This window comes from Amia ocellicauda, unplaced genomic scaffold (genome assembly GCF_036373705.1).
Source record: "Amia ocellicauda isolate fAmiCal2 unplaced genomic scaffold, fAmiCal2.hap1 HAP1_SCAFFOLD_148, whole genome shotgun sequence".
In the NCBI taxonomy this organism is placed as follows: Eukaryota; Metazoa; Chordata; class Actinopteri; order Amiiformes; family Amiidae; genus Amia; species Amia ocellicauda.
In genome coordinates, this window is record NW_027102711.1 from 48,057 (window position 1) to 74,602 (window position 26,546).

The window sequence follows — 26,546 nt, forward strand, 5'->3', positions numbered from 1 at the left end:
TTTTACGTCTCCTGGGTAACTTCATCGTAGCTCTTAATACTCTCTTTCTGTCTGCAGGAGATATATTTGAAGAATTGTACACGTACCCGGCTACTTTCAACACCCTTTGCTGCACTGGTATTTCTCCCTCCATTTCTCTTTTTTTTTTTTGCTAGATGTTCCGTCAAAACCCGCCAACCATTAAGAGACATCATGCAGCCCGGCCTCTTGGCTTGCAGCCACACCGTCCTGAACGCCCCCGATCTCATCAGATCTTGGAATTTAAACGGGGCAGGGCCTGGTCAGTACTTGAATGTGAGACCTCCTGGAAATACCTGGTGCTGCAAGCTTTTACGTCTCCTGGGTAACTTTATCGTAGCTCTTAATACTCTCTATCTGTCTGGAGGAGATATAATTGAAGTATTGTACACGTACCCAGCTACTGTTAACACCCATTGCTGCACTGATATTTTTCCAACCATTTTTCTTTTTTTTTTTTTTTGCTGGAAGTTCCGTCAATACCCGCCAACCTTTAAGAGACATCATGCAGCAAGGCCTCTTGGCTTGTGGCCACACAGTCCCGATCTCGTCAGATCTCGGAAGCTAAACGGGGCAGGGCCTGGTCAGTACTTGGATGGGAGACCTCCTAGAAATACCAGGTGCTGCAAGCTTTTTACGTCTCCTGGGTAACTTCATCGTAGCTCTTAATACTCTCTTTCTGTCTGCAGGAGATATAATTGAAGAATTGTACACGTACCCTGCTACTTTCAACACCCTTTGCTGCACTGATATTTTTCCCTCCATTTTTCTATTGTTTTTTTTTTTTTTCTTGCTGGAAGTTCCATCAATTCCCTCCAGCGTTTAAGAGACATCATGCAGCCATGCCTCTTGGCTTGCAACCACACCGTCCTGAACGCGCCCCATCTCGTCAGATCTCGGAAGCTAAACGGGGCAGGGCCTGGTCAGTACTTAGATGGGAGACCTCCAGGAAATGCCAGGTGCTGCAAGCTTTTTACGTCTCCTGGGTAACTTCATCGTAGCTCTTAATACTCTCTTTCTGTCTGGAGGAGATATAATTGAAGAATTGTACACGTACCCGGCTACTTTCAAAACCCATTACTGCACTGATATTTTTCCCTCCATTTTTCTTTTTCTTTTTTTTTTTTTTTTTTTTTTTTGCTGGAAGTTCCGTCAATACCCGCCAGCCTATAAGAGACATCATGCAGCCAGGCCTCTTGGCTTGCGGCCACATTGTCCTGAACGCGCCCGATCTCGTCAGATCTCGGAAGCTAAACGGGGCAGGGCCTGATCAGTACTTGGATGGGAGACCTCCAGGAAATACCTGGTGCTGCAAGCTTTTAACGTCTCCTGGGAAACTTCATCGTAGCTCTTAATACTCTCTATCTGTCTGGAGGTGTTATAATTGAGGAATTGTACATGTACCCGGCTACTTTCAACAGCCTTTGCTGCACTGGTATTTTTCCCTCTATTTTTCTTTTTTTTTTTGCTGGCAGTTCCGTCAATACCCGCCAGCCTTTAAGAGACATCATGCAGCCAGGCGTCTCGGCTTGCGGCCACACCATCCTGAACGCGCCCGATCTCGTCAGATCTCGGAAGCTAAACGGGGCAGGACCTGGTCAGTACTTGAATGTGAGACCTCCTGGAAATACCTGGTGCTGCAAGCTTTTACAACTCCTGGGTAACTTCATCGTAGCTCTTAATACTCTCTATCTGTCTGGAAGAGATATAATTGAAGTATTGTATACGTACCCAGCTACTGTCAACACCCTTTGCTGCACTGATATTTTTCCATCCATTTTTCTTTTTTTTTTTTTGCTGGAAGTTCCGTCAATACCCGCCAACCTTTAAGAGACATCATGCAGCCAGGCCTCTCGGCTTGTGGCCACACCGTCCTGAATGCGCCCGATCTCGTCAGATCTCGGAAGCTAAACGGGGCAGGGCCTGTTCAGTACTTGGATGGGAGACCTCCTAGAAATACCAGGTGCTGCAAGCTTTTTACGACACCTGGGTAACTTCATCGTAGCTCTTAATACTCTCTTTCTGTCTGCAGGAGATATAATTGAAGAATTGTACACGTACCCTGCTACTTTCAACACCCTTTGCTGCACTGATATTTTTCCCTCCATTTTTCTATTGTTTTTTTTTTTTTTCTTGCTGGAAGTTCCATCAATTCCCTCCAGCGTTTAAGAGACATCATGCAGCCATGCCTCTTGGCTTGCAACCACACCGTCCTGAACGCGCCCCATCTCGTCAGATCTCGGAAGCTAAACGGGGCAGGGCCTGGTCAGTACTTAGATGGGAGACCTCCAGGAAATGCCAGGTGCTGCAAGCTTTTTACGTCTCCTGGGTAACTTCATCGTAGCTCTTAATACTCTCTTTCTGTCTGGAGGAGATATAATTGAAGAATTGTACACGTACCCGGCTACTTTCAAAACCCATTACTGCACTGATATTTTTCCCTCCATTTTTCTTTTTCTTTTTTTTTTTTTTTTTTTTTTTTGCTGGAAGTTCCGTCAATACCCGCCAGCCTATAAGAGACATCATGCAGCCAGGCCTCTTGGCTTGCGGCCACATTGTCCTGAACGCGCCCGATCTCGTCAGATCTCGGAAGCTAAACGGGGCAGGGCCTGATCAGTACTTGGATGGGAGACCTCCAGGAAATACCTGGTGCTGCAAGCTTTTAACGTCTCCTGGGAAACTTCATCGTAGCTCTTAATACTCTCTATCTGTCTGGAGGTGTTATAATTGAGGAATTGTACATGTACCCGGCTACTTTCAACAGCCTTTGCTGCACTGGTATTTTTCCCTCTATTTTTCTTTTTTTTTTTGCTGGCAGTTCCGTCAATACCCGCCAGCCTTTAAGAGACATCATGCAGCCAGGCGTCTCGGCTTGCGGCCACACCATCCTGAACGCGCCCGATCTCGTCAGATCTCGGAAGCTAAACGGGGCAGGACCTGGTCAGTACTTGAATGTGAGACCTCCTGGAAATACCTGGTGCTGCAAGCTTTTACAACTCCTGGGTAACTTCATCGTAGCTCTTAATACTCTCTATCTGTCTGGAAGAGATATAATTGAAGTATTGTACACGTACCCAGCTACTGTCAACACCCTTTGCTGCACTGATATTTTTCCATCCATTTTTCTTTTTTTTTTTTTGCTGGAAGTTCCGTCAATACCCGCCAACCTTTAAGAGACATCATGCAGCCAGGCCTCTCGGCTTGTGGCCACACCGTCCTGAATGCGCCCGATCTCGTCAGATCTCGGAAGCTAAACGGGGCAGGGCCTGGTCAGTACTTGGATGGGAGACCTCCTAGAAATACCAGGTGCTGCAAGCTTTTTACGACACCTGGGTAACTTCATCGTAGCTCTTAATACTCTCTTTCTGTCTGGAGGAGATATAATTCAAGTATTGTACACGTACCCGGCTACTTTCAACACCCTTTGCTGCACTTGTATTTCTCCCTCCATTTCTCTTTTTTTTTTTTGCTGGCAGTTCCGTCAATACCCGCCAGCCTTTAAGAGACATCATGCAGCCAGGATCTCGGCTTGCGGCCACACCATCCTGAACGCGCCCGATCTCGTCAGATCTCAGAAACTGAATGGGGCAGGGCCTGGTCAGTACTTGGATGGGAGACCTCCTGGAAATACCAGGTGCTGCAAGCTTTTTACGTCTGCTGGGTAAGTTTATCGTAGCTCTTAATACTCTCTTTCTGTCTGGAGGAGATATAATTGAAGTATTGTACACGTACCCGGTTACTTTCAACACCCATTGCTGCACTGATATTTTTCCCTCCATTTTTCTTTTTCTTTATTATTATTTCTGGAAGTTCCGTCAATACCCGCCAGCCTTTAAGAGACATCATGCAGCCAGGCCTCTTGGCTTGCGGCCACATTGTCCTGAACGCGCCTGATCTCGTCAGATCTCGGAAGCTAAACGGGGCAGGACCTGATCAGTACTTGGATGGGAGATCGTCTGGAGATACCAGGTGCTGCCAGCTTTTTACATCTCCTGGGGAACTTCATCGTTGCTCTTAATACTCTCTTTCTGTCTGGAGAATATATAATTGAAGAATTGTACACGTACTCGGCTACTTTCAACACCCTTTGCTGCACTGGTATTTTTCCCTCTATTTTTCTTTTTTTTTTTTGCTGGCAGTTCCGTCAATACCCGCCAGCCTTTAAGAGACATCATGCAGCCAGGCATCTCGGCTTGCGGCCACACCATCCTGAACGCGCCCGATCTCGTCAGATCTCGGAAGCTAAACGGGGCAGGACCTGGTCAGTACTTGATTGTGAGACCTCCTGGAAATACCTAGTGCTGCAAGCTTTTACGTCTCCTGGGTAACTTTATCGTTGCTCTTTATACTCTCTATCTGTCTGGAGGAGATATAATTGAAGTATTGTACACGTACCCGTCTACTTTCAACACCCTTTGCTGCACTGATATTTTTCCCTCCATTTTTCTTTTTCATTTTATTTTTTTATTTTTTTTTGCTGGAAGTTCCGTCAATACCCGCCAGCCATTAAGAGACATCATGCAGACAGGCCTCTTGGCTTGCGAGCACACAGTCCTGAACGCGCCCGATCTCGGAAGATCTCGGAAACTAAACGGGGCAGGACCTGGTCAGTACTTGGATGGGAGATCTTCTGGAAATACCAGGTGCTGCCAGCTTTTTACGTCTCCTGGGGAACTTCATCGTAGCTCTTAATACTCTCTTTCTGTCTGGAGAATATATAATTGAGGAATTGTACACGTACCCGGCTACATTCAACAGCCTTTGCTGCACTGGTATTTTTCCCTCTATTTTTCTTTTATTTATTTGCTGGCAGTTCCGTCAATACCCGCCAGCCTTTAAGAGACATCATGCAGCCAGGCGTCTCGGCTTGCGGCCACACCATCCTGAACGCGCCCGATCTCGTCAGATCTCGGAAGCTAAACGGGGCAGGACCTGGTCAGTACTTGAATGTGAGACCTCCTGGAAATACCTGGTGCTGCAAGCTTTTACGTCTCCTGGGTAACTTTATCGTAGCTCTTAATACTCTCTATCTGTCTGGAAGAGATATAATTGAAGTATTGTACACGTACCCAGCTACTGTCAACACCCTTTGCTGCACTGATATTTTTCCATCCATTTTTCTTTTTTTTTTTTTTGCTGGAAGTTCCGTCAATACCCGCCAACCTTTAAGAGACATCATGCAGCCAGGCCTTTCGGCTTGTGGCCACACCGTCCTGAATGCGCCCGATCTCGTCAGATCTCGGAAGCTAAACGGGGCAGAACCTGGTCAGTACATGAAAGTGAGACCTCCTGGAAATACCTAGTGCTGCAAGCTTTTACGTCTCCTGGGTAACTTTATCGTAGCTCTTAATACTCTCTCTCTGTCTGGAGGAGATATAATTGAAGTATTGTACACGTATCCAGCTACTGTCAACACCCTTTGCTGCACTGATATTTTTCCATCCATTTTTCTTTTTTCTTTTTTTTTTTTTTTTTTTTGCTGGAAGTTCCGTCAATACCCGCCAACCTTTAAGAGACATCATGCAGCCAGGCCTTTCGGCTTGTGGCCACACCGTCCTGAATGCGCCCGATCTCGTCAGATCTCGGAAGCTAAACGGGGCAGGGCCTGGTCAGTACTTGGATGGGAGACCTCCTAGAAATACCAGGTGCTGCAAGCTTTTTACGTCTCCTGGGTAACTTCATCGTAGCTCTTAATACTCTCTTTCTGTCTCCAGGAGATATAATTGAAGAATTGTACACGTACCCAGCTACTTTCAACACCCTTTGCTGCACTGGTATATTTCCCTCTATTTTTCTTTTTTTTTTTGCTGGCAGTTCCGTCAATACCCGCCAGCCTTTAAGAGACATCATGCAGCCAGGCATCTCGGCTTGCGGCCACACCGTCCTGAACGCGCCCGATCTCGTCAGATCTCGGAAGTTAAACGGGGCAGGGCCTGGTCAGTACTTGGATGGGAGACCTCCTAGAAATACCAGGTGCTGCAAGCTTTTTACGTCTCCTGGGTAACTTCATCGTAGCTCTTAATACTCTCTCTCTGTCTGGAGGAGATATAATTGAAGTATTGTACACGTATCCAGCTACTGTCAACACCCTTTGCTGCACTGATATTTTTCCATCCATTTTTCTTTTTTCTTTTTTTCTTTTTTTTTTTTGCTGGAAGTTCCGTCAATACCCGCCAACCTTTAAGAGACATCATGCAGCCAGGCCTTTCGGCTTGTGGCCACACCGTCCTGAATGCGCCCGATCTCGTCAGATCTCGGAAGCTAAACGGGGCAGGGCCTGGTCAGTACTTGGATGGGAGACCTCCTAGAAATACCAGGTGCTGCAAGCTTTTTACGTCTCCTGGGTAACTTCATCGTAGCTCTTAATACTCTCTTTCTGTCTCCAGGAGATATAATTGAAGAATTGTACACGTACCCGGCTACTTTCAACACCCTTTGCTGCACTGGTATATTTCCCTCTATTTTTCTTTTTTTTTTTGCTGGCAGTTCCGTCAATACCCGCCAGCCTTTAAGAGACATGATGCAGCCAGGCATCTTGGCTTGCGGCCACACCATCCTGAACGCGCCCGATCTCGTCAGATCTCCGAAGCTAAACGGGGCAGGGCCTGGTCAGTACTTGGATGGGAGACCTCCTAGAAATACCAGGTGCTGCAAGCTTTTTACGTCTCCTGGGTAACTTCATCGAAGCTCTTAATACTCTCTTTCTGTCTCCAGGAGATATAATTGAAGAATTGTACACGTACCCGGCTACTTTCAACACCCTTTGCTGCACTGGTATATTTCCCTCTATTTTTCTTTTTTTTTTTGCTGGCAGTTCCGTCAATACCCGCCAGCCTTTAAGAGACATCATGCAGCCAGGCATCTTGGCTTGCGGCCACACCATCCTGAACGCGCCCGATCTCGTCAGATCTCGGAAGCTAAACGGGGCAGGACCTGGTCAGTACATGAAAGTGAGACCTCCTGGAAATACCTAGTGCTGCAAGCTTTTACGTCTCCTGGGTAACTTTATCGTAGCTCTTAATACTCTCTCTCTGTCTGGAGGAGATATAATTGAAGTATTGTACACGTACCCAGCTACTGTCAACATCCTTTCTTGCACTGATATTTTTCCATCCATTTTTCTTTTTTTTTTTTTTTTTTGTGCTGGAAGTTCCGTCAATACCCGCCAACCTTTAAGAGACATCATGCAGCCAGGAATCTCGGCTTGCGGCCACACCATCCTGAACTCGCCCGATCTCGTCAGATCTTGGAAGCTAAACAGGGCAGGACCTGGTCAGTACATGAATGCGAGACCTCCTGGAAATACCTGGTGCTGCAAGCTTTTACGTCTCCTGGGTAACTTTATCGTAGCTCTTAATACTCTCTATCTGTCTGGAGGAGATATAATTGAAGTATTGTACACGTACCCAGCTACTGTCAACACCCTTTGCTGCACAGATATTTTTCCATCCATTTTTCTTTTTTTTTTTTTTTTTTGCTGGAAGTTCCGTCAATACCCGCCAACCTTTAAGAGACATCATGCAGCCAGGCCTTTAGGCTTGTGGCCACACCGTCCTGAATGCGCCCAATCTCGTCAGATCTCGGAAGCTCAACGGGGCAGGGCCTGGTCAGTACTTGGATGGGAGACCTCCTAGAAATACCAGGTGCTGCAAGCTTTTTACGTCTCCTGGGTAACTTCATCGTAGCTCTTAATACTCTCTTTCTGTCTCCAGGAGATATAATTGAAGTATTGTACACGTATCCAGCTACTGTCAACACCCTTTGCTGCACTGATATTTTTCCATCCATTTTTCTTTTTTCTTTTTTTTTTTTTTTTTTTGCTGGAAGTTCCGTCAATACCCGCCAACCTTTAAGAGACATCATGCAGCCAGGCCTCTTGGCTTGCGGCCACACCGTCCTGAATGCGCCCGATCTCGTCAGATCTTGGAAGCTAAACGGGGCAGGGCCTGGTCAGTACTTGGATGGGAGACCTCCTAGAAGTATCAGGTGCTGAAAGCTTTTTACATCTCCTGGGTAACTTCAGCATAGCTCTTAATACTCTCATTCAGTCTGGAGGAGATATAATTGAAGAATTGTACATGTACCCGGCTACTGTCAACACCCTTTGCTGCACTGATATTTTTCCCTCCATTTTTCTATTTATTTATTTTTTATTTTTTGCTGGAAGTTCCGTCAATACCCGCCAGCCTTTAAGAGACATCATGCAGCCCGGCCTCTTGTCTTGCGGCCACACCGTCCTGAACACGCCCGATCTCGTCAGATCTCGGAAGCTAAACGGGGCAGGGCCTCGTCAGTACTTGGATGGGAGACCTCCTGGAAATACCTGGTGCTGCAAGCTTTTTACGTCTCCTGGGAAACTTCATCGTAGCTCTTAATACTCTCTATCTGTCTGGAGGAGATATAATTGAAGTATTGTACACGTACCCGGCTACTTTCAACAGCCATTGCTGCACTGATATTTTTCCCTCCATTTTCCATTTTTTTTTTTTTGCTGGAAGTTCCGTCAATACCCGCCAGCCTTTAAGAGACATCATGCAGCCAGGCCTCTTGGCTTGCGGCCACACCGTCCTGAACGCGCCCGATCTCATCAGATCTCCGAAGCTAACGGTGCAGGGCCTGGTCAGTACTTGGATGGGTGACCTCCTGGAAATACCAGGTGCTGCAAGCTTTTTACGTCTCCTGTGTAACTTCATCATAGCTCTTAATACTCTCTTTCAGTCTGTAGGAGATATTATTGAAGAATTGTACACGTACCCGGCTACTTTCAACACCCTTTGCTGCACTGGTTATTTTCCCTCTACTTTTCTTTTTTTTTTTTGCTGGCAGTTCCGTCAATACCCGCCAGCCTTTAAGAGACATCATGCAGCCAGGCATCTCGGCTTGCGGCCACACCATCCTGAACGCGCCCGATCTCGTCAGATCTCGGAAGCTAAATGGGGCAGGACCTGGACAGTACATGAATGTGAGACCTCCTGGAAATACCTGGTGCTGCTAGCTTTTACGTCTCCTGGGTAACTTCATCGTAGCTCTTAATACTCTCTATCTGTCTGGAGGAGATATAATTGAAGTATTGTACACGTACCCAGCTACTGTCAACACCCTTTGCTGCACTGATATTTTTCCATCCATTTTTCTTTTTTTTTTTTTTTTTTTTTGCTGGAAGTTCCGTCAATACCCGCCAACCTTTAAGAGACATCATGCAGCCAGGCCTCTCGGCTTGCGGCCACACCGTCCTGAACGCGCCCGATCTCGTAAGATCTCGGAAGCTAAACGGGGCAGGACCTGGTCAGTACTTGGATGGGAGACCTCCTGGAAATACCTGGTGCTGCAAGCTTTTACGTCTCCTGGGTAACTTTATCGTAGCTCTTAATTCTCTCTTTCTGTCTGGGGGAGATATAATTGAAGAATTGTACACGTACCCAGCTACTGTCAACACCCTTTGCTGCACTGATATTTTTCCATCCATTTTTCTTTTTTTTTTTTTTTTTTTTTTTTGCTGGAAGTTCCGTCAATACCCGCCAACCTTTAAGAGACATCATGCAGCCAGGCCTTTCGACTTGTGGCCACACCGTCCTGAATGTGCCCAATCTCGTCAGATCTCGGAAGCTAAACGGGGCAGGGCCTGGTCTGTACTTGAATGGGAGAACTCCTAGAAATACCAGGTGCTGCAAGCTTTTTACGTCTCCTGGGTAACTTCATCATAGCTCTTAATACTCTCTTTCTGTTTCCAGGAGATATAATTGAAGAATTGTACACGTACCCGGCTACTTTCAACACCCTTTCCTGCACTGATATTTTTCCATCCATTTTTTTTTTTTTTTTTTTTTTTTTGCTGGAAATTCCGTCAATACCCGCCAGCCTTTAAGAGACATCATGCAGCCAGACATCTCGGCTTGCGGCCACACCGTCCTGAACGCGCCCGATCTTGTCAGATCTTGGAAGCTAAACGGGGCAGGACCTGGTCAGTACTTAAATGTGAGACCTCCTGGAAATACCAGGTGCTGCCAGCTTTTTACGTCTCCTGGGGAACTTCATCGTAGCTCTTAATACTCTCTTTCTGTCTGGAGAAGATATAATTGAAGAATTGTACACGTACCCGGCTACTTTCAACACCCTTTGCTGCACTGGTATTTTTCCCTCTATTTTTCTTTTTTTTTTTCGCTGGCAGTTCCGTCAATACCCGCCAGCCTTTAAGAGACATCATGCAGCCAGGCCTCTTGGCTTGCGGTCACACCGTCCTGAACGCGCCTGATCTCGTCAGATCTCGGAAGGTAAAAGGGGCACGGCCTGGTCAGTACTTGGATGGGTGACCTCCTGGAAATACCTGGTGCTGCAAGCTTTTTTGTCTCCTGGGTAACTTCATCGTAGCTCTTAGTACTCTCTTTCTGTCTGGAGGAGATATAATTGAAGAATTGTACACGTACCCGGCTACTTTCAACACCCTTTGCTGCACTGGTATATTTCCCTCCATTATTCTTTTTTTTTTTTGCTGGCAGTTCCGTCAATACCCGCCAGCCTTTAAGAGACATCATGCAGCCAGGCATCTCGGCATGCGGCCACACCATCCTGAACGCGCCCGATCTCGTCAGATCTCGGAAGCTAAACGGGGCAGGACCTGGTCAGTACATGAATGTGAGACCTCCTGGAAATACCTCGTGCTGCAAGCTTTTACGTCTCCTGGGTAACTTTATCGTAGCTCTTAATACTCTCTATCTGTCTGGAGGAGACATAATTGAAGTATTGTACACGTACCCAGCTACTGTCAACATCCTTTCTTGCACTGATATTTTTCCATCCATTTTTCTTTTTTTTTTTTTTTTTTGTGCTGGAAGTTCCGTCAATACCCGCCAACCTTTAAGAGACATCATGCAGCCAGGCCTCTCGGCTTGTGGCCACACCGTCCTGAACGCGCCCGATCTCGTAAGATCTCGGAAGCTAAACGGGGCAGGACCTGGTCAGTACTAGGATGGGAGACCTCCTGGAAATACCTGGTGCAGCAAGCTTTTACGTCTCCTGGGTAACTTTATCGTAGCTCTTAATTCTCTCTTTCTGTCTGGAGGAGATATAATTGAAGAATTGTACACGTACCCGGCTACTTTCAACACCCTTTGCTGCACTGATATTTTTCCCTCCCTTTTTCTATTTTTTTTTTTTTTTTTTTTTGCTGGAAGTTCCGTCAATACTTGCCAGCCTTTAAGAGACATCATGCAGCCAGTCCTCTTGGCTTGCGGCCACACCGTCCTGAACGCGCCTGATCTCATCATATCTCGGAAGCTAAACGGGGCAGGGTCTGGTCAGTACTTGGTTGGGTGACCTCCTGGAAATACCAGGTGCTGCAAGCTTTTTACGTCTCCTGGGTAACTTCATCGTAGCTCTTAATACTCTCTTTCAGTCTGGAGGAGATATTATTGAAGAATTGTACACGTACCCGGCTACTTTCAACAGCCTTTGCTGCACTGATATTTTTCCCTCCATTTTTCTTTTTTTTTTTTGCTGGAAGTTCGTCAATATCCGCCAACCTTTAAGAGACATCATGCAGCCAGGCCTCTCGGCTTGTGGCCACACCGTCCTGAATGCGCCCGATCTCGTAAGATCTCGGAAGCTAAACGGGGTAGGGCCTGGTCAGTACTTGGATGGCTGACCTCCTAGAAATACCAGGTGCTGCAAGCTTTTTACGTCTCCTGGGTAACTTCATCGTAGCTCTTAATACTCTCTTTCTGTCTGGAGGAGACATAATTGAAGTATTGTACACGTACCCAGCTACTGTCAACACCCTTTGCTGCACTGATATTTTTCCATCCATTTTTCTTTTTTTTTTTTTTTTTTTTTTTTTTGCTGGAAGTTCCGTCAATACCCGCCAACCTTTAAGAGACATCATGCAGCCAGGCCTCTCGGCTTGTGGCCACACCGTCCTGAATGCGCCCGATCTCGTAAGATCTCGCAAGCTAAACGGGGCAGGGCCTGGTCAGTACTTGGATGGCTGACCTCCTAGAAATACCAGGTGCTGCAAGCTTTTTACGTCTCCTGGGTAACTTCATCGTAGCTCTTAATACTCTTTATCTGTCTGGAGGAGATATAATTGAAGTATTGTACACTTTGTCTTAGGGACAGTCTGGCTAGCAGTGACTGAGTGGTTGACAGACGACAAGCAACGGAATGTACGTGCTCTGTGATGTCATAGCAGTCAGCTGAGAGAGGCTCGTGATGTCATCGCTGAGCTGTCTGTCTGTCTGTCTGTCTCTCTCTCTCTCTCTCTCTCTCTCTCTCTCTCTCTCTTCCTCTCAATTCAATTCATTTGTATTGTCAAAGCAATTGGACATACATACATATATATATATATATATATATATATATATACATACATACATACATCCATACATGCTAGAAAGTCATTACTATGTTATCTTAAAGGCTAACTAAGCAGAACATATATCATTATAGAACAGAGTTCATAGGTCAACACATGGTTTTAGGGAACAGGCACGTAGGTCATACCGTTTGACAATGTCTCCAAGGTTCTCATCGTAAATAACAAACAGAAATCAAACTATCTTCTGGGCTGACCTTCTAGCTTGACCGTATCTTTCTTAAGTATACAAGAGAGAAAAACAGGTGTAAGAAAATAATTTCTAATTTTCCTTCTACACATATATACATACATACATACATATGTAGCGTTATGTTGGGTGTATTTGGATAAGAGCATTTGGGCTCTGAGCTGAAGCACTGATCTAAAGAAGACCTCTCCCCCCCCAAAGTTATCAGATTTCCTTAGCTCATCAGCTTGGAACTGGTTTGCATCAAAGTGACAGTTTTGGGGAGGATGGCACCGAGAAGAGGCCAAATAGTTTGGAATTCTGCTATGAGATGTCTGGAGAAAGGGGCCTGTAGGTGATAAAAACTCTTTGAAGTGGATGAGAGCCGAAATCCCGACATAGAGCTACGAACCCAGGCCAACCGGCATTTCCAAAAGATGGCATGGATTGACATCAGTCATAAATAAAGCCTCCCTCCAATAGGACACTGGGGGCTGAAACCGAAATCCAATCTCAAGAACTCAGGGACCAATCACCTACTGATCTGACAGACTATAAGGAACAGCGGACAGTCTTTCTCTCTCTCTCTCTCTCACCTGAACCAGAAACTCGCTGCCACAGCTCAACCTGTAGCTCTGTTGCCAGAACCGGAATCAGAAACCAACCAAGTCTTTGCCGGCAACAGAAGAGTTAAACTATGAGAAGGAGATTGAGCGAAGAATTATTTTAAAGGACTTTATTAAATAAATAACTTCACAGACCCACCTGATCAGTGGAGTTTTACAGCTGGACAATTGACTAAGTCGACTGAATACGAAAGTGTCAGTCACTTAAATAGCTATTTGAGTCTTAAGAAACTTGACCCTTGGAACAAACAGGGCCCTGCTTTCCTCAAAGACTTCGTCTTCAAGTAACTACGGTGGAACCATGCTTACAAAGAAGATTTTGTGCACAACCTTGGAGCCTTCAAACCAATGGAAAATCTGTTTGGAAAAGACTCTACATTCGCGAAACCCCAACTTCCAGGTGCATCGACTGAGTGGAAGTTCTTGGACAAAGCCGAACCGGACTGCCTTTGTTCCAAACCACACGGACCTCGTGCCGTGTGCTGTTATCTGAGCCCGAAGCCAGAGAGGCCTCTCTGCGATGAAGTTCACATAACTTTAACAGTTTGGAGTTTGTGATTCATGACATTTGAGAAATCAATTAGAAATGTTAATCTGTGATTCATAACTCTAGAATGTGTAATATCATTTAGTTTTCTTAAATATAAATGTGAGTTGCATTAAACTGTTTTGTTGATAATTTTAGAAATAAAATCTGTCAACGCCGAGAAATATCTTCTCATCTCTGTTTAACTGTTTAGTCTGAAATTGACACAAGTTAATAGACATTAGATTATTGGTGGCCCTGCCTATCCTTAATCATTGAATAATAATCAGTTAAGGGAAATTGTGGTAACAAATAGGATCTTTCTCGGCACCTAAACGTAAATGAGACTGATATATATATAACGAGAAGTTACCTGACATAAATACTAACCTGCGTAGTTATTTAATGTCTGACTAATAATACTAACGAGAGACTCACCTTCGTCTTACTAACCGGTATTGTAGTCAATGTGTTTATAACCTTTTTTGTTTAACGATTTGTTAAACGGAATGTACGTGCTCTGTGATGTCATAGCAGTAAGCTGAGAGAGGCTCGTCATGTCATCGCTGAGCTGGCTGGCTGGCTCTCTGTGTGTGTGTGTGTGTGTGTGTGTGTGTCTCTCTGTCTGTCTGTCTGTCTGTCTCTCTCTCTCTCTCTTACTCTCTCTCTCTCCCTCTCAATTCAATTCATTTGTATTGTCAAAGCAATTGGACATGCATACATACATACATACATATATATGGAAAATAAACAATATGTGTACATCTCTTTCTGCATTAGTGGTGCCCTCACAGATGTGCAAGTTACATGACAGACAGACAGACAGACACACACACACTTTCACACACAGACAGACAGACACAGACACACACAGAAACACACACACATACTTTGACAGACAGACAGACAGACACACGCATATTATGGGTCTTTGTTGGGTAGTGAAATGGGTAGCATCAGTCGCAGTGTGGGTAATGTCAGGGAGCCAATCATAGTCCCCGTTATTTGCATATCGTGGCGCAAAGCATTCTGGGAAAAGCAACTAAACACGTTTAGTCATGTATTTGTCCATAGTTTACACATGAGATGAAAGAGACAGTATGACGTATTGAGCACCTGGGATTCCTCATGTGTATGTGAGGGGCAGAGGAACCGGATCCCAAGTGTGCGTCCCAGGTGCTATAGGTTTCAAAGCATGCAGGGGAATAGGCACCCCACCCTGACACTTAAAGAAGACTGGATAGGGAGATATAAATAGCAATGGGGAGACTCTTGTACTTGGTGTGGCTCTATCCATATAGTGGGGCCAGCAGGTGCAGCAATAGAAGCTCAGCCTGGGGAGACTGGATTTAGCATTTCCTCTCCATTTTGATAACTATCCATAATCATTTCTGCAAAATACTTCTATGATACCTATGTATGTTTTTTACTTGTACTATATTATACTATCAAGTATCAGTGTACACATACAATGTGACCTGTTACATTAATACAGAGGCCACGGAAGGCCAGATCACTAATAGCCACTGTCCCCTGATATTACACTTTTTTACAATCACTTTGGCACTCATTTCAGAACCTTGATGTCATTTTTCAAAACTCTAGACACTAAACTCACACCCGATGATCAAAATGCACATTTTTCAAAACTCTAACACTTTTTTACAATTGCTTGGATACAATACACATCAACCTCAGATCATTTGTTCATTGAACTAAAATGACACAACTTACATCAAAGTATTACCATTTCAAAATGCAATTCACACATTACATCTGAGATCACTGTCTATTCATTTCATTACAAAGATCTAACTATCAATTGATACAGCTGCTCAAAATGATAAGTGACTGTTGCATTACTCTTAATGCATAATTTTATGGAAACTGACAAACAATATTCCATGTTTCGATCATGAAAGTTTCAGGATAATGAGATCCATTGACATCAATAAACGAGGAGCATGAACCAGTTGGACTACATTATCTATGGATGTAATATTTCATCATCATTCATCATCATGTAGCACTTTTCCATACCATGTTTGCAGTGTGGAAGGAAAGTTAGAAATTCTTTCTCTAATACCTGTTTTTCTCTCTTGTATACTTAAGAAAGATAAGGTCAAGCTAGAAGGTCAGGCCAGAAGGTAGTTTGATTTCTGTTTGTTATTTACGATGAGAATCTTGGATACAATGTCAAACAGTATGATTGAAGTGCCTGCTCCCTAATCCATGTGTTGATCTATGAACTCTGTCCTATAATGATATAAATTCTGCTTAGCTAACTTTTAAGATAACATAGTAATGACTTTCTGATTATAACCAGCTCTTTGATTTTTGTGTATAAAAGCTCTGACTGTTAAAATGAAGGCAGAGCGACTTTGGGATCTACTTGAGTCACTGTTTCTCTCCACGCTGCGTGTATTAAAGGCATTGCAACTAACGCTCCAACCTGGTTGAAGATGATTGTTCTTCCACATCAGATTTGACATTACTGTATGTATGCAGGCCCTTGTAATTGCTTTTCCAATACTGCCAACTGGTTATTGATGATTGATTTCACATTGTGGTACGAGTATCGAGTGAAATGAGTGCTATCCACCCCAGCAACACAGTGATAACATGGAGCCGGCAAGTCATCCAGGTCACAATAGAGGTCAAGCAGTGGGAGGAGGAAGACGTGGTGGTCAAAGGAATGGAAGGGGACATGCACCCCTTCTGAGAGGTGGTCGTGGGCCTCGTCATAGAGGAGGGCTTAGGCCTCACCAGAGAGGCAGCCATGGGCCTCATTTGAGAGGTGTTGGGGGAACGTGGTAGAGGACAAGGCCACGGACCAGACAGCGGCAGCAACAGCAAATAGTGTCCAGTGAAATCCGAGAAATAGTTGTAGAGCATGTTGTAAATCATGGCATGACCATGACTGAGGCAGCTACAATGATTCAATCAAACCTCAGAATCAACTCAGGATCAACTGTGGCCTCAATCATCAGAAATTTCCGTACTGAGAAGCGGCAAGTCTTCAGCATGCACTAAACATTAGGCTACTCTCAATTGTCAAATGACTGTATACTGCATACCAATGTGTAGCACAGAGTATAGTGTGCCTTTTGAAAGAAATGCAGACAGAGTGAAGCAGCTGATGACTGAGTATGTTCAGGTATGTTCAGTTTCAAGATGCCTCTTGTGAAAAATGGTTGTGAGAACCTGAACCTGAACACAGGGCTGATGGAAATTCAGAAGTACAGTAATCAATCCTTTGTTTTACACTAAGCCAGGTGAGGAACACTGCAGTTGACATTTTACTGTAGTTTTGTTCTTTTTTGTAGCTAATTATTGTTGCATGGCTTCAAAGAAACCTATGGTGTGATTTGATTGTATTGCATCAATACATTTCAGATTTTGTTCAATGATTCCACTGTGTCTGTAGTATTCTCTCTACTAGTCCTTTTACAGTGATGTATTTATGTGTAGTACCATAATGAAACATGTATCACATATTTTGTACTACAATATTTAATGATTGTACGAACAACTACACAGTGAAACTATCGGTATCTTCTGTGTGGGTGATCTAAATAAATGTTACTATGGTATTTCATGATAAATGAATTATTTGAACCAACAAGTCTGCAAGTGCAAGGTTTCTTTAAAGATATGAATGCACAATGCAATGTTTTGAACATTGGACAGCCTGTGTTACAAGTGATGACCGTTTTGAGTTTTGTGTCTAGAGTTTTGAAAAATGACATCAAGGTTCTGAAATTAGTGACAAAGTGATTGTAAAAAACTGTATATTCATCCTATTTAATGTGCTCTTTTAAAATGTACTTTTCTTTTTTATGTTGCCATTTCTGTTCTACCAATGTTTCAGTTGTTAGCCAAAGATTGACAGAGTACATCTCATACACACAGGCCAGACAGCAAGGATTTCTTTTTGAAATTCAATTACAAATGCTGCATGAACTCATCAATACGATTAGAGCTCCTGAAAGCAATATAACTAACTCACTCTACAGCATCTCATTAGCAGTGAAAAGAAACCAAGAAAGTTGGGACAGTCGACTGTTTACCACTATGTAACATCACCTTTTCTTTTAATAACACTTATTAAGCACTTGGGCACTGAAGACACCACTTGGTTAAGTTTAGCAAGTGGGATTTCCCCCCATTCATCCATTATGCATTTCCTCAGCTGCGCAACTGCACAGGGCCTTCGTTGTCTTAATTTGCACTTCATAGTGCGCCACACATTCTCAATTCGGAGACAGGTCAGGACTGCAGGCAGGCCATGCTAGCACCCGCACTCTCTGCCTACGCAACCATGCGCTTGTAATCTGGGCAGAATGTGGTTTGGCGTTATCCTGCTGAAAAATGCAGGGATGTCCCTGGAAAAGACGATGTCTGGATGGCAGCATATGTTGCTCCAAAATGTGTACATCTCTTTCTGCAAAAATGGTGCCCTCACAGATGTGCGAGTTACATGACAGACAGACACTCATACACACTGTCACACCCACACACACACACACACTTTCACAGACAGACACACGCACACACACTCACTTTCACAGAGACAGACACACAAACACAGAGACAGACACACACACACTCACTTTCACACAGAGACACACAAACACATACACTTTCACACAGACACACACACACATACATACATACATACATACATATATAAGGAAAAGAAACAATACATTTAAAAATCACAAAAAGATGTAATAAAGTACAGAAAATCTAAATGTAATAAAATGTGATCTTTAATACACACAAATATGTATGGCTGGTCGGATGCGTCTTGGACTCGGGTTCCTCTTCATTACGTATAATGCTTTTGCCTTTTGCTATAGCTTTCCGTGGAGGGGATCGTGGGTGAGTTTGTACCATTCTTGGGAGGCTCTGCCTTGTTGGGGCGGAGCTGTGATCCAGGTGAACAGCAGATCGGACATAGGTGGGCATGTGGGCGGAGGAGGAAGGCCGGTCAAGCAAATAAGCTTGCTAAGGTACGCAGCAGCAGCAAGCAGCCCCACCATCCAGTCAGCCAGCCAGTCTGGCTGGCAGTGACTGAGTGGTTGACAGACGGCAAGCAACGGAATGTACGTGCTCTGTGATGTCATAGGAGTCTGCAACACGCAATAATTCATACAAAAGAAAATAAATAAATAAATAAAAAATAGTGTTCCCCTTTGTTTGTCTCCCCCCAACACGCATTAACTCCGCCACTGATCTGTACACTTTTAAAGAAAGCAACCCAATACACACAACAAAACAACCATCAAATACTAAACCCTATAAATGAATTACATAATAAAAACCAACTCCCCATCATACAATTCACAAAGGGCATCATTAATACACCAGACCTGTTCAAAACTCTCCAAATCATTCATCAGCCTGTAATAGTTAAACTCTAGTCTGACTCTGCACTTGACCAGCATGGCAAACACTCTCACTGCATCCTCACTGCCCTCCCCACACACTCTGTTCTTCCTAGTCTTATAGACGGCCATTTTAGCCTGGCCCAGCAAGAAGTTTACCAGCTGGTCCACATGTTTGGTCTTTCTGGTGTATCGCGCCCCTAAAATAAAAACCTTTGTGTTAAAAATCAGGTTAAGATCAGTAAAAAGACGAGTTAAAAGACTAAAAATGGGTGACAACCGAGAGCAAGTGCTGAAACAGTGAAACACGGTCTCTCTCTGAGCACAGAATGGGCAGGCGTCGGACACAGCAGGGTTAAGAACAGTAATAAAAGAATTGACAGCAATAATGGTGTGTAACACCCTCCACTGCAGATTGCCAGCTCTCTTATTGAGGGGGGCTTGTACAGGCTTCTCCAGGCGGGCGCAGTGTCTTCCCCCAGCCCCAGCCTGTAAAGTAATTTTAGGAATCACAAAGAAACAGTTGAAAGTGCTAAATAAGTATTTTGATGCACCATATTAATTTAGGAAATTTACATGTTGTTTTTCATCAGCTTCTGTATCTGATGGCTCCACATCACTGGCTGGATTGACAGCAACGACACTCTAAAAAAAGAAGTGTTAAGTTTGAGCATTCAGGACTTGTTTTGAAGATCCTGAATATCACTGGTCCACAATTTATCTGTGAAACTATGGGTTAACCTCCATATACAAAATACTTTTCACACACACTTTAAATTTACAACTAAATTTACATGTTGATGTCTTTCGTCAGCTTCTGTATTTGATGGCTCAATATAACTGGTTGCATTAACAGCAACGGCACACTACAAGAAAATAACATTATATTTAAACATTCAGGACTGGTTTAGCATCACCTCGAATATCCCTAGCCCTTGAGGTCGATTGTTATTGTGGTCTTCAAGACCAGTGCTTCTCAACCTTAGTCCTGGAGGAGGCCCACTGTCTGCTGATTTTCATTACAACAACATTGTAGGTTATATCAGTGACTGTGGTCCTAAAGTACCCCTATGCCTGCTGTTTTTTTTCCAGTTGAGCTCTTAATTACCTAATTGGCTTAACTGAAGCCATTTAACCCTTTTCCCAGGTCTTTGGTTGTTGATGAGTTACAAAGAGCTGGATTGTGGCCCGCCATGACTGGAAGTGAAGAACACTCACTCTAGGCCTTTAACTTAATGTTCATATGTAGGGGCCTATCCATCTGATTTGTTTTTGCACATTTATTAACAGAAAAATTGATGGTACGTGAAATCATCTGAGCTGAAAAATATAATGTTCCACCAATAATAAAATAAATGTATTAATTAAAATTATAGAGATAATAGAATGTTCACAGATTATTAGTTCAGAAAATAAAATATTTTTTTATATCTTAAATAGAATTAACACTCAAATCAGTTGTAGGGTAAACAAGGTCTATTTTTTGGATTGATTTTATAATTATACATGTATGGCTGCATGAAGCTTACCTGAGAATCTGATATTTTAGTAACTTTGTTGCTTCTTGTTGGGTAGTCCACGTTTGCCGCCGTTCTTTTTCTGTAAATGTAAATCAAAAGGCAATAATTACATACTGTAATTAAAATACAAAAAGTATAAACATTGTATTATTATTTTTGTATCCTGTTTCTCCATCTCGATGCTGTTCTTTTTGGAATTGCATATCTAGGTTTACTTAAATACTGTTTATAAGATTGTAAACTCATCATCCAAATTTCTTCATTTGCCAAACTTTATGTAGTGCGCTTGCAGTTTCAGAAGAAGAAAAAAAACTGTAACAGATGGGATATGTAGTACTTTATACTCGAGTGGTCTATGCGATTACACCCTGTTGGTGTTATTAAGAACGCCAAGTACCAGAATGCAGAGCGGGACTGTTTTTTGTGCCGTGACTTGTCGGGGGAAAAACGCGCAGAAAAAACGGACGAGAAGGTGAAGGTAGTATGGCGGTGATGCACGCGTTGGTGAAGTGGGAAAGCGGGGTCGACAAAGACTCTTACAGCGTGATTCCCACTGCTTGCTTTCGCAATTTTGATTTATTCAGCATTGCTGATGATGACGAAGAGACGACTCGAAACTTCAGAGCAGAGTGGAGAGACATGAACAAACCTCCAAAAGGTGGATGGCCTGTCCATGAAGCGCAGATCATTATGACTGGTAACAATGTTTATTTAAAAAAAAAAAAACATTAAAGTCTTTACATGCTATATGATATATACAATCACAGTATATTTGAAATGAATGTTTAAGTTATTAATGTGTTGTACGTCTAACATACTCTTATAACATGGTAGGTGGTGGTGAGGGCGCTAAAAACTCGTCATACTTGACTGGCATTTGTAAGAACGATTTATTGTGTGTTGTGCTTTACAATAAAATCCCCCAAATCACAAAATAAATTAAACCAGATATAATTTAACTTCAGTTTTGATTCAGTGTTGGCTGTTCATCTTAATTTGTATGGTCAAAGCACAGTATTTTTATGACAAATAAATATAATCCCCAAATATCTGTGGACATAATGCAGGGTTTTATTTATTTTATTTTTATTTTAGGAAAAGAAGGCGAACTAAGAAGAAAACTTAATGACCTAACAAAAATGCCCTGTCCTAAAATGAAGAGAGTACCTAAACCAAACAAAAAACTTCAAATTTCAGATGATAGTGACCTTGATGAACCACAGTTACCGGTGAGATAATTACTGCAAATATTAAATAAATGTATTGCAGGATTGTTTTTTTTTAATCATATTCATATATATATATATATTTTAATTTTAAACTCTTTTCCTCTCTGAATACAGCACAAAATAAGAAAGAAAACCGATGGAGCTTCAAGAATTAGATCCCGTCATATTCTACAGACATTTAAAGAGTCCAGTGAAGTTGAGCTACAGCAAAACGTTAAGCAGCTCGAAAAGGAAAACACAAGACTTAAAAATGAAAACCAATGTCTTCGAAACCGTATGGTTGATGGTAAGTTTTTTTATTTATAGCAAATAATTCCTTACCTTGATAAATGTTATTCTTCAGTAATTTAGATTCCAGAGTAATGTATTATAGTTGATCATACTGAAGTAATCTAGAACCACAATACAGACTCTTAATGTGCACTGTCTAATAGTTTAATAATACTGATTATTAAATAAAGTTTTTCAACATAACTTCATAATCCTACATTAATGACTATATGCATTACATTAGACCTGGAAATTCTTGTATTTTATCTTTTTTATTTTTTTCGTAGCTAATGTTAATGACCCACAAAAAGGTCAGTTTGCCAATAACATAGAGCAAGTCTCTCAAGTATAATTGCAGGCATTGATGGTTTTGTTTTCACTTTGCATTAAATATATTACTAGAAATGATTATCATTTAATACTAAGGTTTTTTTCTCCAGAGATTCCAGACCTTTTGGACAATCTGAAAAAAATTGTAACAAAAGCCACATTTATCAGCAATGAAGACAAAAGTGTGTCACCATCAAGTGGTTCTGACAGCCCCACAGCAAATTGTTCTGAATCTGACAAAGAATCACCAAAACAGGTATAACACTCTTGGTCTACAATATTACAAAGACAAGGTAAAAATATATATATTGAAAACAAATATTGGTTGTAAACAATCTAATGATGCTACATTATCAGTTATATTCATAGTTATAGTTGATAATAAGAATGTAATTGAATTATGGGTGTCACAGATTCACTGACTTTATTATGTCTGTAAATTAATAAACTTAGAATTGAGACATACTGTGGTCTTTAATAACACATTTCTGTAACAAAATCACAGCCTTACTGATAATGTATTCCACTTAACATAATATAAGAATAGTTTGGGGATAAACTTGTTTTTTATTTACCATTGTCTTTTAGGTGGAAATATTCCCAGGCACTGGAGTTTACATTGACAAACTGTCCTGGATCCTTGCAGAGAGGTGCAGCACGAATACGTCATATGCAAGAACCCTGACGGTTGCTGTCTTTGACTTTCCAACATTACTAAAGAGCAATCTTCGTGGTGGTGGCAGCAAGAGAGATCCAACTTCGGAGACATTAAGATCCTCATTGATGTTATTGAGGATCATATACAGCTGCCTTCGGAAGGACACGACGTGTTTCAGTTGCGGGGCTTTGCAGCCCAGCGGGACCCTCTTAATGCCGGACATCAGCTGCCCGAGCCGGTGCGGATGAACGGAGGGACGTTAGACAGCGTTACCTTCCGGGCAGGAGCAGCGAGCGGCAACACCGGGGTGAAAGTGTCGTCTAACACTGTGCCATTAGCCACTAGCTGATTGAGCAGATCAGTGGTTTTTAAGAAGATAACAATGGCAGCAGACTTGATATTTTCACACCCTGCTACCTCCCCAACCGCTAACACACACTGCTCTAGGGGGCAGAACTGCACCGGAGCGATCTTGACTCCATGGCGTCGGGTCAGTTTTTCAAAAGACGCATTCAGGGGGTCCGACCCCCCGACCCGGGAAGAACTACCGGTACTCCCCCCTCCCCTCCCCTGTTCCCCCACAATAAGAAAAGCACTGAAAACAGAAGACAAAATAAACAAACTGAAAAAAGTAAAGCAACAAAAAAACGCAGCCAAAGGACAGAGCTCTCAGCAGCACTCCCGCTCACTGCAGACCCCTCCCACACACTCCCAGCTGAGAGAGAGAGAGAGAGAGAGAGAGAGAGAGAGTTAGTGTCTGTCTGTCTCTCTCTCTCTGTAGATGCATCATAGGGAACATATGTAACAATCTCTCTTTTTGTTTACCAAAAATGAGAATGAACGTATTTCAAGTGGGTGTTGCCTTGGTTGGAAACGTTTTAAGATTATTTATGAAGTGTAAAGTGGATTTGTCTCAGTTCTCCGTAGTTTTCAATGTATGTGCCATTCAGTAGCGTTCATGTTACAGATGTGCCCTATGCAGTGGTAGGGTCAATAAAATGTCAGTAAAACTTTATTTTAGCAATTATGGAGGGGAAGAACTGCAAATAGCGGGTCCCCACTAATTATCTAACTTACCAACAACGTTTAAAATTAGGTCTTGCGAAGCTGCCAAATAATGCTGTATAATCGTATGTGTCTTCATACACCGGCTGCTATAGTCTGATAGCTTTGATTATATATACATATTTTCTCGTGAACCACAAATGCTATTTGCTTGATTTTTACAGAGTATGTTATAAATACCATTGTTATGAAGCCTGACAAATTGTATGCTGTAATTATGAATATTTTCAAATCATTTGTTTGTTTTTCCTAACATGTTACAAATGTTCCCTATGTGAAAGATGCATTATATCTTAATAACGTCTAAACAATTAAAGATATACAGATTATTATTTTCGGTAAAGTTATAACACATTGCTATTAACTATGTGTGTCAGTAAAAGTTTAAAAAATCTTAATAATTTTTTATTGATCCTGCAAAATAGGTGTTTAGGGAACATTTGTAACATTAGGGTTACGATTTGCCATAGACGCGGAATGAGTTTGATTGTGATGTTAAATGGGGTTTAAAGACGCAGTCGCCTCGGTGCTGATTACTATTGCTGTGTTTCTCCACTTCTACTCCATGCTTGGGAACGCCCACATCCAGTGACGTCAAAACCGGTGGAAAAGCGGGCCGGTTCAAAAAAGATCAGCTGGATCCCAGGCCGAGCAGCAGCTCCGGCTCCAGCAATGGCACCATGTCGCTGGAAAAGCGCTAAGTGAGCTCACAGTGAGCTCAGTGTAATGTCTGCTCTGGTGAGCTCACAGTGTGACCTAGTCGTTAGTTCACGTCTTCACTGGGTAGTCCATGACAACTTAATTGACTCAATTCTGGGGCTTAATTGGTCAAAATGACCATTGGTTGAAGGTACTCAGGGACTGATGTGTAGAGAGACTTATTAAACCTGCAGGATTGTGGTTTTCCCAGAACAGAATTAACCAGTGTAGCGTTATGTTGGGTGTATTCTGATAAGAGCATTTTAGCTCTGAGCTGAAGCACTGATCTAAAGAAGACCTCTCCCCCCCAAATTTATCAGATTTCCTTAACTCATCAGCATGTGAACTGGTTTACATCAAAGTGACAGTCTTGGGAGGATGGCACCAAGAATGGGCCAAATAGCTTGGAATCCCTGCTGTGAGATGTCTGGGGAAGGGGGCCTGTAGGAAATAAAAACTCTTTGAAATGGACGAGAGCCGAAATCCCGACACAGAGCTACGAACCCGTGCCAACCGGCATTTCCAAAAGATGGCATGGATTGACATCAGTCATACATCAAGCCCCCCTCCAATAGGACACTGGGGGCTGAAGCCGAAATCCAATCTCACAAACTAAAGAACCAATCACCTATTGATCTGACAGGCGTATAAAGGGTAACGCACGGCATCTCTCTCTCTCTCTCACCTAAACCAGTAACTCGCTGCCACAGCTCAACTTGTATCTCTGTTGCCAGAACCGGAACCAGAAACCAACTAAGTCTTTACCAGCAACAGAAGGGTTAAACTGGGAGAAGGAGATTGAGCCGTACGAAGAATTATTTTAAAGGACTTTATTAAATAAAGAACTTTACAGACTGCGCTGCCCGCCTGTGCCCAGCCATCCAGCTGGACAATTGACTAAGTCGACTGAATATGAAAGTCATTTAAATAGCTATTTGAGTCTTAAGAAACTTGACCCTTGGAACGAACAGGGCCCTGCTTTCCTCAAAGACTTTGTCTTCAAGTAACTACGGTGGAACCCTGCTTACAAAGAAGATTTTGTGCACAACCTTGGAGCCTTCAAACCAGTGGAAAATCTGTTTGGAAAAGACTCTACATTCGCGAAACCCCAACTTCCAGGTGCATCGACTGAGTGGAAGTTCTTGGACAAAGCCGAACCGGACTGCCTTTGTTCCAAACCACACGGACCTCGTGCCGTGTGCTGTTATCTGAGCCCGAAGCCAGAGAGGCCTCTCTGCGACGAAGTTCACATAAGTTTAACAGTTTGGAGTTTGTGATTCATGACATTTGAGAAATCAATTAGAAATGTTAATCTGTGATTCATAACTCTAGAATGTGTAATATCATTTAGTTTTCTTAAATATAAATGTGTGTTGCATTCAACTGTTTTGTTGATAATTTTAGAAATAAAATCTGTCAACGCCGAGAAATATCTTCTCATTCCTGTTTAACTGTTTAGTCTGAAATTGACACAAGTTAATAGACACCAGATTATAGGTGGCCCTGCCTATCCTTAATCATTGAATAATAATCAGTTAAGGGAAATTGTGGTAACAAGTAATGATAGGATCTTTCTCTCCACCTAAACGTTAATGAGACTGATATATATATAACGAGAAGTTACCTGACATAAATACTAACCTGCATAGTTATTGAATGTCTGACTAACAATACTAATG

General features: G+C 42.8%; 9 non-coding genes and 26 pseudogenes across 9 annotated transcripts; all 35 read left to right on the forward strand.

The window, feature by feature from the left end:
- The first annotated feature begins 210 nt into the window (after positions 1-210).
- Positions 211-329, forward strand: LOC136723040 (uncharacterized; annotated as a pseudogene).
- A 541-nt stretch (positions 330-870) lies between these two features.
- LOC136723046 (uncharacterized) lies at positions 871-989 on the forward strand (annotated as a pseudogene).
- A 228-nt stretch (positions 990-1,217) lies between these two features.
- On the forward strand, positions 1,218-1,336 carry LOC136723013 (uncharacterized; annotated as a pseudogene).
- Positions 1,337-1,545: 209 nt separating this feature from the next.
- Positions 1,546-1,664, forward strand: LOC136723020 (uncharacterized; annotated as a pseudogene).
- Positions 1,665-1,874: 210 nt separating this feature from the next.
- On the forward strand, positions 1,875-1,993 carry LOC136723004 (5S ribosomal RNA). The gene has a single exon (XR_010806574.1). It is a non-coding gene; the product is annotated as a 5S ribosomal RNA (ribosomal RNA).
- A 220-nt stretch (positions 1,994-2,213) lies between these two features.
- On the forward strand, positions 2,214-2,332 carry LOC136723047 (uncharacterized; annotated as a pseudogene).
- Positions 2,333-2,560: 228 nt separating this feature from the next.
- LOC136723014 (uncharacterized) lies at positions 2,561-2,679 on the forward strand (annotated as a pseudogene).
- Positions 2,680-2,888: 209 nt separating this feature from the next.
- Positions 2,889-3,007, forward strand: LOC136723022 (uncharacterized; annotated as a pseudogene).
- A 210-nt stretch (positions 3,008-3,217) lies between these two features.
- LOC136722985 (5S ribosomal RNA) lies at positions 3,218-3,336 on the forward strand. The gene has a single exon (XR_010806565.1). It is a non-coding gene; the product is annotated as a 5S ribosomal RNA (ribosomal RNA).
- A 209-nt stretch (positions 3,337-3,545) lies between these two features.
- LOC136723048 (uncharacterized) lies at positions 3,546-3,664 on the forward strand (annotated as a pseudogene).
- A 216-nt stretch (positions 3,665-3,880) lies between these two features.
- LOC136722991 (uncharacterized) lies at positions 3,881-3,999 on the forward strand (annotated as a pseudogene).
- A 210-nt stretch (positions 4,000-4,209) lies between these two features.
- Positions 4,210-4,328, forward strand: LOC136723044 (uncharacterized; annotated as a pseudogene).
- A 555-nt stretch (positions 4,329-4,883) lies between these two features.
- LOC136723023 (uncharacterized) lies at positions 4,884-5,002 on the forward strand (annotated as a pseudogene).
- A 211-nt stretch (positions 5,003-5,213) lies between these two features.
- On the forward strand, positions 5,214-5,332 carry LOC136722993 (uncharacterized; annotated as a pseudogene).
- Positions 5,333-5,556: 224 nt separating this feature from the next.
- LOC136722996 (5S ribosomal RNA) lies at positions 5,557-5,675 on the forward strand. Its single transcript, XR_010806567.1, has one exon. It is a non-coding gene; the product is annotated as a 5S ribosomal RNA (ribosomal RNA).
- A 209-nt stretch (positions 5,676-5,884) lies between these two features.
- LOC136723006 (5S ribosomal RNA) lies at positions 5,885-6,003 on the forward strand. Its single transcript, XR_010806576.1, has one exon. It is a non-coding gene; the product is annotated as a 5S ribosomal RNA (ribosomal RNA).
- Positions 6,004-6,228: 225 nt separating this feature from the next.
- On the forward strand, positions 6,229-6,347 carry LOC136722998 (5S ribosomal RNA). The gene has a single exon (XR_010806569.1). It is a non-coding gene; the product is annotated as a 5S ribosomal RNA (ribosomal RNA).
- Positions 6,348-6,556: 209 nt separating this feature from the next.
- On the forward strand, positions 6,557-6,675 carry LOC136723008 (5S ribosomal RNA). The gene has a single exon (XR_010806578.1). It is a non-coding gene; the product is annotated as a 5S ribosomal RNA (ribosomal RNA).
- Positions 6,676-6,884: 209 nt separating this feature from the next.
- Positions 6,885-7,003, forward strand: LOC136722981 (uncharacterized; annotated as a pseudogene).
- Positions 7,004-7,220: 217 nt separating this feature from the next.
- Positions 7,221-7,339, forward strand: LOC136722972 (uncharacterized; annotated as a pseudogene).
- Positions 7,340-7,554: 215 nt separating this feature from the next.
- On the forward strand, positions 7,555-7,673 carry LOC136723034 (uncharacterized; annotated as a pseudogene).
- A 224-nt stretch (positions 7,674-7,897) lies between these two features.
- LOC136723038 (uncharacterized) lies at positions 7,898-8,016 on the forward strand (annotated as a pseudogene).
- Positions 8,017-8,237: 221 nt separating this feature from the next.
- Positions 8,238-8,356, forward strand: LOC136723024 (uncharacterized; annotated as a pseudogene).
- A 212-nt stretch (positions 8,357-8,568) lies between these two features.
- Positions 8,569-8,686, forward strand: LOC136723033 (uncharacterized; annotated as a pseudogene).
- A 210-nt stretch (positions 8,687-8,896) lies between these two features.
- LOC136722978 (uncharacterized) lies at positions 8,897-9,015 on the forward strand (annotated as a pseudogene).
- A 218-nt stretch (positions 9,016-9,233) lies between these two features.
- Positions 9,234-9,352, forward strand: LOC136723001 (5S ribosomal RNA). Its single transcript, XR_010806571.1, has one exon. It is a non-coding gene; the product is annotated as a 5S ribosomal RNA (ribosomal RNA).
- Positions 9,353-9,573: 221 nt separating this feature from the next.
- On the forward strand, positions 9,574-9,692 carry LOC136722992 (uncharacterized; annotated as a pseudogene).
- Positions 9,693-9,909: 217 nt separating this feature from the next.
- On the forward strand, positions 9,910-10,028 carry LOC136722983 (uncharacterized; annotated as a pseudogene).
- A 210-nt stretch (positions 10,029-10,238) lies between these two features.
- On the forward strand, positions 10,239-10,357 carry LOC136723045 (uncharacterized; annotated as a pseudogene).
- Positions 10,358-10,566: 209 nt separating this feature from the next.
- LOC136722989 (uncharacterized) lies at positions 10,567-10,685 on the forward strand (annotated as a pseudogene).
- A 217-nt stretch (positions 10,686-10,902) lies between these two features.
- Positions 10,903-11,021, forward strand: LOC136723016 (uncharacterized; annotated as a pseudogene).
- A 220-nt stretch (positions 11,022-11,241) lies between these two features.
- On the forward strand, positions 11,242-11,360 carry LOC136723031 (uncharacterized; annotated as a pseudogene).
- A 209-nt stretch (positions 11,361-11,569) lies between these two features.
- Positions 11,570-11,688, forward strand: LOC136723009 (5S ribosomal RNA). The gene has a single exon (XR_010806579.1). It is a non-coding gene; the product is annotated as a 5S ribosomal RNA (ribosomal RNA).
- Positions 11,689-11,912: 224 nt separating this feature from the next.
- Positions 11,913-12,031, forward strand: LOC136723035 (uncharacterized; annotated as a pseudogene).
- Positions 12,032-18,518: 6,487 nt separating this feature from the next.
- On the forward strand, positions 18,519-18,633 carry LOC136722997 (U5 spliceosomal RNA). Its single transcript, XR_010806568.1, has one exon. It is a non-coding gene; the product is annotated as a U5 spliceosomal RNA (small nuclear RNA).
- Positions 18,634-26,546: the final 7,913 nt, after the last annotated feature.